This window comes from Lipotes vexillifer, unplaced genomic scaffold (genome assembly GCF_000442215.2).
Source record: "Lipotes vexillifer unplaced genomic scaffold, Lipotes_vexillifer_v1.1 scaffold983, whole genome shotgun sequence".
Classification (NCBI taxonomy): domain Eukaryota; kingdom Metazoa; phylum Chordata; class Mammalia; order Artiodactyla; family Lipotidae; genus Lipotes; species Lipotes vexillifer.
In genome coordinates, this window is record NW_006783200.1 from 68105 (window position 1) to 80456 (window position 12352).

The following is a 12352-nucleotide window of genomic DNA, read 5'->3' on the forward strand; positions in this document are numbered from 1 at the left end:
GCCCTGTTTTTGAGGTCTCTTTTCTCCTTTATACCATGGCTCACAACTTATCTGGGGGGGAAATACCTTGAGCAGAATTCAGTGGAAAAAGAATCTCTACCCCTTTCTGTTCCAAATTCATTTTTATCCCTTCCTGCCTCAACAAAAACTTTATGGAATCAACACCACCATGCTCTGTGGGAAAAAAGAAAAACCTTCTGCTCCCTTAGCTCTGCTGGAAGCTGGAGGGTGCTAGGCCCCTGTGTAGTAGTGCATAGAATTCTAGCTTTTTTCCTCCTTTCTCTGTATATTGGGCTCAGAGATTACACTGTGTCTCTATGTGAATATGGACAGTTAGCATTTACCAAAATGTATCTGTCTACTTTCTCTTGTTTTAAAAAAGAAAAAAAAAACTTTAAAAAATGGGGCTATAGAAGGTCAGCAAAGGGTGGGTTTGAGATATTTGGGTGGGTTAAGTGGGCATTTTGACAACATGGCTTCTCCTTTGGCATGTTTAATTGTGATGTTTAACGGACATCTTTGCAGTTTAAGATGACAGTTTTAAAATAAAATTCTCTCCTAATGATGACTTGAGCCCTGCCACTCGATGGGTGAATCAGCAGAACCTGTAGGATCTTATTTGCAATTGACATTCTTTATTGTAATTTTGTTCCTGTTTATTTTTAAATTTTTCTTTTTGTTTCACTGGAAAGGAAAGATGATGCTCAGTTTTAAACGTTAAAAGTGTACAAGTTGCTTTGTTACAATAAAACTAAATGTGTACACACACAAAAAAAACTCTGCTCATGTGTTCCCAACTTAAGGAAGCCACCCAAGCTTGGTGAAGTGCTTGTCCTTTCATCCTCAAATACCCTGTCCATCTGGATACCATATATACACATGTATACCCAGGCACTTACCATTTTTATTATCATTCTCTCTTTTTCAGTATTCTCCTTAACTAGGTATATGCCCCTCAAGCCAAACTCTACGTTCTCTTCATGTCCGTATCCTCAGTGCAGATGACAGGGTCGGAGTATTCAATATGTACTATTTAACTGAACTAAAATAATTTTATGTCATCTTAAAATTTCATGGATAATTGACCCTTTTTTCATAGCCAACTTTCCTTGATGTCACAGATGAGTTTTCTACCATGCCTCATCTTTTAGTTACACCTAGATAATTGAATGTTAACTCCTGTTAACGAGATTATTTAATGACATAGAAAAATACAAATGGGAATGAAGTAGGAAGTCTAAATACAAAGCTGTACAAACTACAGTAAAATTCTGTGAAAGCAGTAGTATATATTGTATATGTATGTAGAAATGATATGCACACACAATATGTATCTATATGCATATACATGGAAGTGCATCAAGATTGTTAACAATGTTCACATCTTGTAAGGATGTCTACAGACACTTTAAAAATATATTTCTGAGACTTTCAGTTTCCAGTCCAGCATAAAAGGAGTTTGGAAGTCACCACTCCATTCTAACAGGTGAAAAGCTGAACAAACTGAAAAATTAACAACTCTTCTTAGATTCATAAAAGAAGTGAGGTCACAGGACAAATTGCTGCTCCCAGCATTGGAGAGACATGCAGATACAGAGAATCACAATTTACTGAAGCAGAAACGCTCGAGTAGAAACCTCCACAGGAAGCAGTGCTGGGGCTGGAAAACTATAATTGATGAATTGCTAGAGGCTCAGTGTGGACCCGTCTGTGAGATAAAAACTCCAGGGGGACCCAGCCTTAGGGGGTCCCCATATTGGTGTGAGTTTTGCCTCCAGAGGCCTGACCAGGTTCTCACAGTGAAGATGGGAGAAAAATCCACTCATGCTTCCTGTAGGAGGAGGGGGAAACTGGCTGTTTTGAAAAATGCCAGAGCATTCTATTCTTCTTAACAAGGCCTGCCCTCAAGAGAAACTACTTGGCCAGAGCCGAACCTATTGGGTTTTTGTCAGAGCCTAACTAGCCCAGGGGAAGGGAAATACCCAACTCTAGCTCCCTCCAGTCCCTCCTAAGCCCCCCACCTCCACTTAAGAGGGCTGGGTCTGAGAGGCACTTGCGAAGTTCACAGCCAAGGAGCACAGCCTCACAGAAAGCCTGAGGCCTAATCACAGGACCACAGAACACCTCCCCTACCCCTACACCTCACCACCACATCACCAAAGTTCTCTTTACTGCCGTTCCTTCTACCCAGTATATCATGTCCAGGTTTCAACAAAAAAATTACAAGGCACACTGAAAGGCAAAAGGCAGTTTGAAGAGACAGAGCAAGCATCAGAACCACACTCATACATTGCAGGGATGTTGAAATTAGCAGATATTGAATTTAAAACAGTTATGATTAACATGATAAGGGCTCTAATGGAAAAAAGTAGACAACGTGCAAGACAAATGGATCATGTAAGTAGAGAGATGGAAATTCTAAGAAAGAATCAAAAAGAAATGCTAGAAATCAAGAACATTGTAATAAAAATAAAGAATGCCTTTGATAGGCTCACTAGTAGATGGACAGGGCTGAGGAAGGAACCTCTGAGAGTGATGATAGAGACTTCCAAAACTGAAAGGCAAAGAGAAAAAAGGCAAAAAAACGGAACAGAAGATCCAAGAACTGTGGGACAACTACAAAAGGTATAACATCCAAGTAATGGGAATACCAAGAAGAAAAGCGAGAAAGGAACAGAAGAAATATTCAAAGCAATGATTTTAATAGGGGTGGGGCGGGCGCACGCGGCCCTTAGCGCAGGTCGTTTGGGATTGGCTGTTAGCGGTCCTACTCCCACCAATGGGCGACATTGTGGTGGGCCCCTCCCCCTCCCCTTTCTCTGTATAAAAGGAGCCCGAATTCTGACTGGGGGAAGATGGTTCTTTGAGGCAGTCATCTGCCATCTTCTGGGCCTGCTGGCTTTCTGAATAAAGTCATCATTCCTTGCTCCAACTCATCCCCCAATATACTGGCCTGTTGGGCAGTGAGCAGAGCGAACCTGGACTTGGTACCATAATGACTGAGAATTTCCCTAAATTAATGACAGCTACCAAATAGCAGATACAGGAAGCCTAGAGAACAGACAGGATAACGGCGGGTGGGGGTGATCAACCTCCTTAGTCATCATACCAGGAGCTCAAATATAGCTCTTACCCTGTTCTCTTCTCAGCCGAGGTCTGCCCCCTGCCCCCTTCCCCTAGCATGGCCATGTCTGGGTCTCAGAGCCCCTTTTCCTTCCCCCCGACCCAGGAATGCAACTATGCTGGGCCTCAGTTTCAGCATCCTCCAAAATGGGCAGGTTGGGATAGATGATGATGATGAGGATGATGATGATGATGATGATTGTGGTGGGGGTGGGGGTGGTGGGGGTGGGGGTTATTATGCATATAATATTCCAACTGAACAAAATCAAAGATAAAAATCTTAAAAGGAGCCAGAGGGAAAAAATACCTTCCCTCTAGAGGAGCAAAGATAAAAATTACATCCACCTTTTCCTCAGAAACCATGATGCAAACAAGAAGAGGATGGAGTGAAATATTTGAAGTGTTGAGAGAAAAAAATGAATGCCAACCTAGGATTCTGTATTCTAAGAAGTTATCCTGCAAAAGTGAAGAATACCTTTTTCTTTTTTTTTGGCCACACCGCACAGCTTGTGGTACCTTAGTTCCCCGACCAAGGATCAAACCCGGGTCCTCAACAGTGAGAGCTTGTTGTCCTAACCACTGGACCACCAGGGAATTACCAAAAATACTTTCTAAGGCAAACAAAAAATTGAGAGGATGTGTTGCCAGCAGTCTTGCTTTGAAATGTTAAAAGAAGTTTCTAGTTTCTTCAGAGAGAAGGTGTTGGTTCAAAACCAACAACCTGGAACTTCCCGGGTGAAATCTGAAAGGGGCCCCCAGACACAGAGGGTGAGGAGAGATGGAAGGAAGAGGCAGACACTCCAGCCTGGTAGGCGGTAGGTTTAACAAGCACAGGAACTTGGTACCGAGGCTGTGGCCCCAGAACCATACCCCGGCCCCTCCCTCCAGGTAAACTGGCAGAAAACCACAACTAACCATATCTTCTAGCTGTGTTCAGAGCGCAGGAACAAGAGTCCATCCACAGGAAAACTGCGGCAAGCTGGTTCAGCTTCACAAGCGGGACAAAGCCGCCCTGCAGCTCATTACCATCTCATTATAATACTAGGATCTCAGCCATCCGCACCAGACTGGTTCGACGCCGCTTCCCACCCAGATGCCAACAACCATACAAGGGCAGAAAGGAGGTGGCAGCCCAGTTCCAGGAAGAATCACGGCTATTCCTGGAAAACCAATGTAGATGCCTCCCCCTCATTAACCTTGCCCTTAAGATCTTGCCTGAATCATCCCCATTGGTGAGAAGTTGATTTGCGAACTATGTTCCTCCTTCTCCATCCTCTGGCCATTGAATAAATGTTGCCTTGCTTCCATCTCAGCTTTGGTTTCGGTTTTGGCTGCACGAACTTGAATGGAAAAAGAACCTTCCCCTCTGAGGCCAGCTAGGGCTCAAGTAGGGGTCCACGCGACCTAACTCGGTAAGAAAGTTATCTTGAGGCTTGTCTGAGGCTTTTCTTGGGCACCGCAAGAGAAGTCCATCTCCACACCTGCCCGCCAGAATCTTAAAGTTTATATAGAAGCCTGAACAGGGTTCTGTCACACATACTGTCCAGATGGTCTCAGCAACAGATCACTCTCAAAGCTACATCCTGGAAAATGGCTCCCACTGTGGGAACGGTGGGCAGAGTGTACATGCCAAGGACAGGGGTGGGGTGAAGAGCCTCCCATTTCCCTGGTCCTGTTCACACATCATCCAGTGGTCACATCCTCTGGATTACCTCCTCCAACAGAAGGAAATCGATATGGGTCAGAAACTCAGATCCACATAAAGAAAGGAAGAGCGTTAGAGAAGTAATACATGCAGGTAAATAAAAACTTTTACTTTTCTTATTCTTAACTGATTTCACAGATAATAGTTTGTTACAAATAACAATAGCGACACTGTACTTGATTATGTATGTTTATTATACATACAATATAAGCATATGCAATTGTATATATAAGCATATACACTTCCATATGATTCTGTATGAGTGAGATAAATGACAGCAGTAATATAAGGTACAAGCAAGGGACAGGAGGAAGGAATTAGGAATATTTTGTTTTTATAAGGTACTTGCACTGCCTGCGAAGCAGTATAGTGTTATTTGAAAGTAGACTTGCATTATCTGTAAATGTACATTGCAAATTCTATCCAGGGCAACCGCTAAAAAAAAAAAAAATGAAAAAATATAATTGATATGCTAAGAAAGGAGAGAAAATGGAATCATATAAAATGCTCAATTAAAACCACAAATAACAGAAAAAGAGTAGAAGACAAAAATAGGAATAAAGAATAAGGGCAAGGAATAGAAGATAGAAACAAATATGGTAGATATTAATCCAACTATATCAATAATCACTTTAAATGTCGATGGTGTAAACACACCAATGAAAAGATAGACTTTGACAGAGTGGATCAAAAAACAAGACTTGGGCTTCCCTGGTGGCGCAGTGGTTGAGAGTCCGCCTGCTGATGCAGGGGACACGAGTTCGTGCCCCGGTCTGGGAAGATCCCACATGCTGCGGAGCGGCTGGGCCCGTGAGCCATGGCCACTGAGCCTGCGCGTCTGGAGCCTGTGCTCCGCAACGGGAGAGGCCACAACAGTGAGAGGCCCACATACCGCAAAACAAAAACAAAAGCACAAACAAACAAAAAAAACAAGACTTAAGGGAATTCTCTGGTGGTTCAGTGGTTAAGACTCCGTGCTTCCACTGACAGGGACCAGGTTTCATCCCTGGTCAGGGAGCTAAGATCCCACAAGCCACGTAGTGCGGCCAAAATAAAAAAGATTTAGCTATATGTTGTCTACAAGAAACCCACTTTAAATATAAAGACACATGTAACTTAAGATTAAGGGATGAGTAGACAAAGCACAGAGGATTTTTAAGGCAGTGAAACTAATCTGCATGACAGGTGTACAGTAGACCTATGTCTTTATACATTTGTCCAAACCCATAGAATATACAACACCAAGAGTAAACCCTAAGGTAAACTAGACTTTGGGTTATAGTGACGTGTCAGTGTGAATTATTGACTGTAACAAATGTACCACTCTGGTGGGGGATGTTGATAATAGGGGAGGCTATGCATGTTGAGGGGGCAGAGGATATATGGAAACGCTGTGAACTTTCCACCCCACTGTGGAGTGGAAGTGGGAAAAACTTTTTACTGAATAATTTTAATATCTTTCTGCACTCTCCAAATGTACTGTAATGAGTGCGTGTAAACAAAGATAAAATATGTTAAAATTCTACCACCTCCCTTTTCCTAACATTTGTATGTGGAAAAATCAGTGACCTATCGGGCTTCTTCAAGTCTGGAGTTGTTTGATGAGTAACACGCTCCTCTTCTTTGGCACTGATTGAATTTGTTCTGCAATAAAAACATTGAGAAAAGGGACTATGACCCTCCCAGGTTGGCATCTTCCTCTGGTCTGTGCTCCTAGGCCTCCCACCCTGTACCCAGAAGGATAATGATAAGTGTGACTTCAGGGCACTCTTATGCATGGTGAAAAGCTTATTGATTTGGAAGGTGATGTTCTCCAAGTGTTTGCCACAGAGTCAGTAACAAATCATTAATATTTCATGGCTTTTCTGTTTATGTGTGAGGACAACTCCAACTGGTCTTCCTGAGTCATAAGGGAGAGGGCAAAGGCTGCTGGGGACTGCAGCATCTCCTCGGAAACTGCTGAGCTCAAAGTGGGACCTCACTCCACATATACAGGTCATCATAGACTCTGAGACATGGGTCAGACACCAAGATGTATATTTAGCCAGGAAGCATGTTTCCATGGCAATCTTAAACTCCTGTGTCTGCCTTTCTTCCTCCATCCGGTGTATTAAGTCCACATTCAGCCCCTGTGGGCTTTGCCCATCTGTTATGCAGCTGAGGCCTCAGCTGCTTTATGGGCTGCTGATAATCTTGGAAAACTAGGGCAAAACCCAGACAATAATGTTCACAGTACTTATTCTCTGATTGCTTGACATTCTTTTAAGAGTCTGTTTTCAATTCAGAGAGATTTCACAAGGCAAGTCATTGTAACATTATTTGCAACAGCAAAACACTGGAAATCATCTAAATGTCCAACAAGAGGGCACTTGCCTAGATAGCTATTTCTTCAGCTAAGTACCAGATGAGGAAGTCAACTTGTATATAAAGTCCATGCTGTATGCAAAATAAGCACTAGAATCACATGCATTTAGCTGCATTTGCTTAAGTTGAATGCATTTAAAACATAATCACACTGTACTCATAAAACTAAAAAAAAGACTATATTAAAAACTTATTATACAAAAAAAGGTATTGAAGGAAACAGAATAACTTCACTATCCAAGAAAAAAAAAAACCTTATTACTCAGGGGGCTTATGTAATCCCTTTTTAATTCCCCTCCTCAAAATTTTCCTGCCATTTGCCAACTATGATAATAATTAAATATAAATTAAATAAATCACTATCCTGGTCTGCAGAATGTGCATAACCAGACAGAGTAGATGTTCACTGAATACTATTTTCCAGTCAGGCTGGATTGTCAGGGACTGATGGAATTGGCCAGCCTGGCTAGAATGGGACTGGTCACATGGTGAATGCAGAGTACATGGAAATATTGTCAGACCACAGAATTCCAGAGAGGGACAACACAATGCAGAGAGGACCTGATCCAAACCCCCATTTAACAGGTGCAGAAGCTGAGGGTCAGAGAAGCCATACACTAACCCAATTCACAAGCTAGCCCAGAGGGGTGAGGACAAGAATCAGGTCTCCTAATTGTCCATTCTAAGTACATTCTGACGCTTTCTTTTTTCAGAGAGTAGGAAACTGAGAAACAGAGAAGGTGGATGATTTGAAAGTGCAGCATTGAGAAACATACACAGAGCATACAAGCAAACCTAGCACACAGTGGAACTCAGTAAACGTTTGTTGAATGCAGTTCATGATATGTTAATGACCTATTATTTCAGATTTCAATTTTTTTAAACTTCAACTTTTTTTTTTTTTTTTTGGCCACCCTGCACAGCATGTGGGATGTGGTATCTTAGTTCCCCAACCAGGGCTCGAACCTGCAACCTCTGCATTGGAAGCGCAGTCTTAACCACTGGACCACCAGAGAAGTCCCCAGATTTCAATTTTTTGAGCTAATGTAATATGTACTCATTGTAAAAAAAAATAAATAAATACTAAAGTATACAAAGATAAAAATTAAAGCTCAATCCCCTCTATCCCACATCTAGAGGTAACCACTTAACCATTACTGACAGTTTGAAGAATATCCTTCCAGATATTTTCATATATATATAATTTTTAAACAAAAGTTGATTCATAATTTTTTTTTTTTTTTTGCGGTACGCGGGCCTCTCACTGTTGTGGCCTCTCCCATTGAGGAGCACAGGCTCCGGACGCGCAGGCTCAGCGGCCACGGCTCACGGGCCCAGCCGCTCCGTGGCACGTGGGATCTTCCCGGACCGGGGCACGAACCCGTGTCCCCTGCATCAGCAGGCAGACTCTCAACCACTGCACCACCAGGGAAGCCCCATAATATTTTTTAATATTTATTTATTTATTTTGGCTGCGCCGGGTCTTAGTTGCAGCATGCGGGATCTTCGTTGCAGCGTTAGGACTTTTTCTTAGCTGCAGCATGCGGACTTCTTCTTAGTTGCGGCATGCATGAGGCATCTAGTTCCCCGACAAGGGATCGAACCCGGGGCCCCTGCAATGGGAGCGTGGAGTCTTACACATTGGACTTCCAGGGAAGTCCCTGATTCATAATGTATTCACCTCTACATCTTTTTTTAATTTACTAATATATGAAAGACATTTTTCTGCATCTGTACACATGGATTGCTTTATTTGTTATAATGTCTGAATAATATTTGTCCATCTCTCTCACACTACTACTCTCCCTTGACCAGGTGAGAAAATTAAAAAGAGAATTGTGGGAGTGGACATTTTATAAATGGTGCTGGGAAATTTGGACAATCATCTGGAAAAATACAAAATTAGATCCATTCTTCACACCTTATGCTAGAATAAATTCCGAATGGGTCAGAGGTTTAAATATAAAGTATGAAAACATGCAGAAGAAAATGTGTGTGAATGTATCTAATCTGAGACTGGGGAAATCTTCCCTAATCATGACACAGAATCCAGAAGCAGTAAGGCAAGAATGGATCAATTTGACTACATAATTTTTTTTTCTTAATGGTCACACAAAAGAAAAAAAAAGGGAAATGGAAAGGGAAACCACAGATTTAAAAAGACACTTAAGAGATCAATCAATCAATATAATATATGGATTGTTTGCATACTATTTCCAACAAACCAAGTATAAACACACACATGCACATGCACACCCATGCAGAAGCATGCAGAACAACACATGAGCTCATGTGCATGCACACATGCTTATAAGACAATCGGGGAAATTTGGAACACTGATCAAAGATTAGAAAGTAAGTAACTTTTATGTAATTTAATGATATAGTAGGTTATATTTTTTAAAGAGCACATATCTTTTAAAGATACTCTGATAATATTTATAGATGAAACAATATGTCTGGGATTTGCTTCAAAATAATCCAGGGAGTAGGGTGGGAAGAAGTGGTTGGCAATATATATCAGATAGGAATGGCCATGGATTTAATCATTACCGAATATTTGTAGTGAGCAAATAGTGGCTCACCAGACTATACTCTTCTTTTTTGTATTGTTTAAAATTCTTCACACTAACCATTAACGGTTAAAAGTTTTAAAGGCTACTGATACAGTGACACAGTCAAGAAAACTCTCTCCTGACTTTAGTCCTGACACTTGGCAAATACAAATTTCTTTGTACAATTAGAAATCATACATTGCCTCATTATTCTGGTAATTTATGCATATAAATTACCAGTTAGATTTCAAGTCCTCGATATCAGGAATAGCATGTTTTGTTCATCGTTTTTCTCCAGTGCCTAGCTAGGAGTAGGACTAGATGGGGAAGTGTTTCTCAAATTTTTCCATGTGCAGAGAGCTTAATGCTCACTCAGCACAAATGTGGACCACTGGTTTTAGGTAAAGCAAATAAAATTGGTATTAACTTTTATTAAAATTAAAATATTACTAAAATTAAGAGTATTAACACTGTATCAATGACAAGAATAATTGATAGACAATAGTATTGGTAGACAAAAATAAATGATAAAAAATTTATTAATAAATACTAACAATATTATATTATAAATGATAAATTTGATATGCTAAAAATATTTTTTTATTTTTATGTTTCTTTATTGAAGTATAGTTGATTTACCATGTTGTGGTAGTTTCTGCTACACAGCAAAGTGATTCAGTTACACATATACATATTCTTTCTCATACTCTTTTCCATTATGGTTTATCACAGGATACTGAATATGGTTCCCTGAGCTATATAGTAGGACCTTATTGTCTATCCATTCTATATATAATAGTTTGCATCTGCTAATCCCAAACTCCCACTTCATTCCCCGACCACGCTCCCCCTTGGCAACCACAAGTCTATTCTTGGTGTCTGTGAATCTGTTTCTGTTTCATAGGTAGGTTCATTTGTGTCATATTTTAGATTCCACATATAAGTGATACCATATGGTATTTGTCTTTCTCTTTCTGACTTACTTCACTTAGTATGATAATCTCTAGCTCCAGCCATGTTGCTGCAAATGGCATTATTTCATTCTTTTTTATGGCTGAGTAGTATTCCATTGTATATATGTACCACATCTTCTTTATACGTTCATCTGTCGATAGACATTTAGGTTGTTTCCATGTCTTGGCTATTGTAAATACTGCTGCTATGAACATAGGGGTGCATGTATCTTTTTTAATTATAGTTTTGTCCAGTATATACCCAGGAGTGGGATTGCTGGATCATATAGCAACTCTAAAAAATAAAATATTTTAAATTAACATGAATAGAAATGTTTCATCAGTTATAGGAATGACACCCTTTGCAATCTTTCACCAACATCCCTCCATCTGGCTCAGTGTCCTATAGTTTGGGCCACAGGTCAGATTATACATCTTGTCTTTCCTCCTCATATGGTTTACCTTCCTCTGTATTTTTACTAAACACAGAGTTATTGAGCACAGAGTTCAGGTGGTCAGGAATGGCAGTAAATATTGGACACCTCTTTTATACAAGTTTGGAAAATCAAATAGAAAATGAAGTGGTTTCCCCTTTGGGTGGTAATGGATATTTATGGCTTTAATGGAAATGATGGTTTCACAGGTGTATGCTTATCTTCAAACTCACGGATTTGTATACCTTAAATTTATACAGCTTTTTATGTGTCAATCATAGCTTCATAAAGTGGTTCTAAAAATTTAAAACTTAAATTAAATTTTTCTCAGAACATGAAGTGGTTTCTCACTGAATACTTTCACCATCCTGCTAAACACTATGTAGACCAGCAATCACAATCGAAAGCCAAAGGGTAAATATTTCTGCTTGGAAGATGACTTTTTCACTCCTTTATTGACCATAGCTCTAGAAAGTATTGTTTCATGGTCTGCTGCAGTGCCCGAATGTGGATATGGATACATATATATGTGTGTGTGTGTGTGTGTGTGTGTGTGTGTGTGTGTGTGTGTGTGTGTGTGTGTATCTCGAACATTATATTGTGTTTTTCTTCATGTGTTTCTCTAACAAGAGAAGAAAAACATTAACTATTGGTAAACAAACTCCCAGCTATCCAACTCTTCACACAACAGTTCAGCTTAAGAAATCCTGCTATCTCGCCCTGAGTGTTCATCATAGAAATATTTTGCCTATAACCTGAGAGTTTAGACGCCTGGTTCTCACTATTCAAGATACTGAGATTTATGAATTTAGGTGTAAATGGCATTATGAAAAAAATTATTTTAATTTCATTCCCCATTTCAAAGACAAAAATGTACCATTCCCACATTCCAGAACAGTGCCCTCACTGGAGGAGAGCAGTGTCACCCTAACTATGTGTCAGCATGAAAAGATGTGCACACAGAGACCCCGATTTGTTCTTATGCACAATCTTCAATATTTCCTTCAATGCCAAATGAAGATTAAGAGTTAAAGTATAGGGGCTTCCCTGGTGGCGCAGTGGTTGAGAGTCCGCCTGCCGATGCAGAGGACACGAGTTCATGCCCCGGTCCGGGAAGATCCCACATGCCGTGGAGCGGCTGCGCCCATGAGCCATGGCCGCTGAGCCTGCGCGTCCGGAGCCTGCGCTCCGCAACGGGAGAGGCCGCAACAGTGAGAG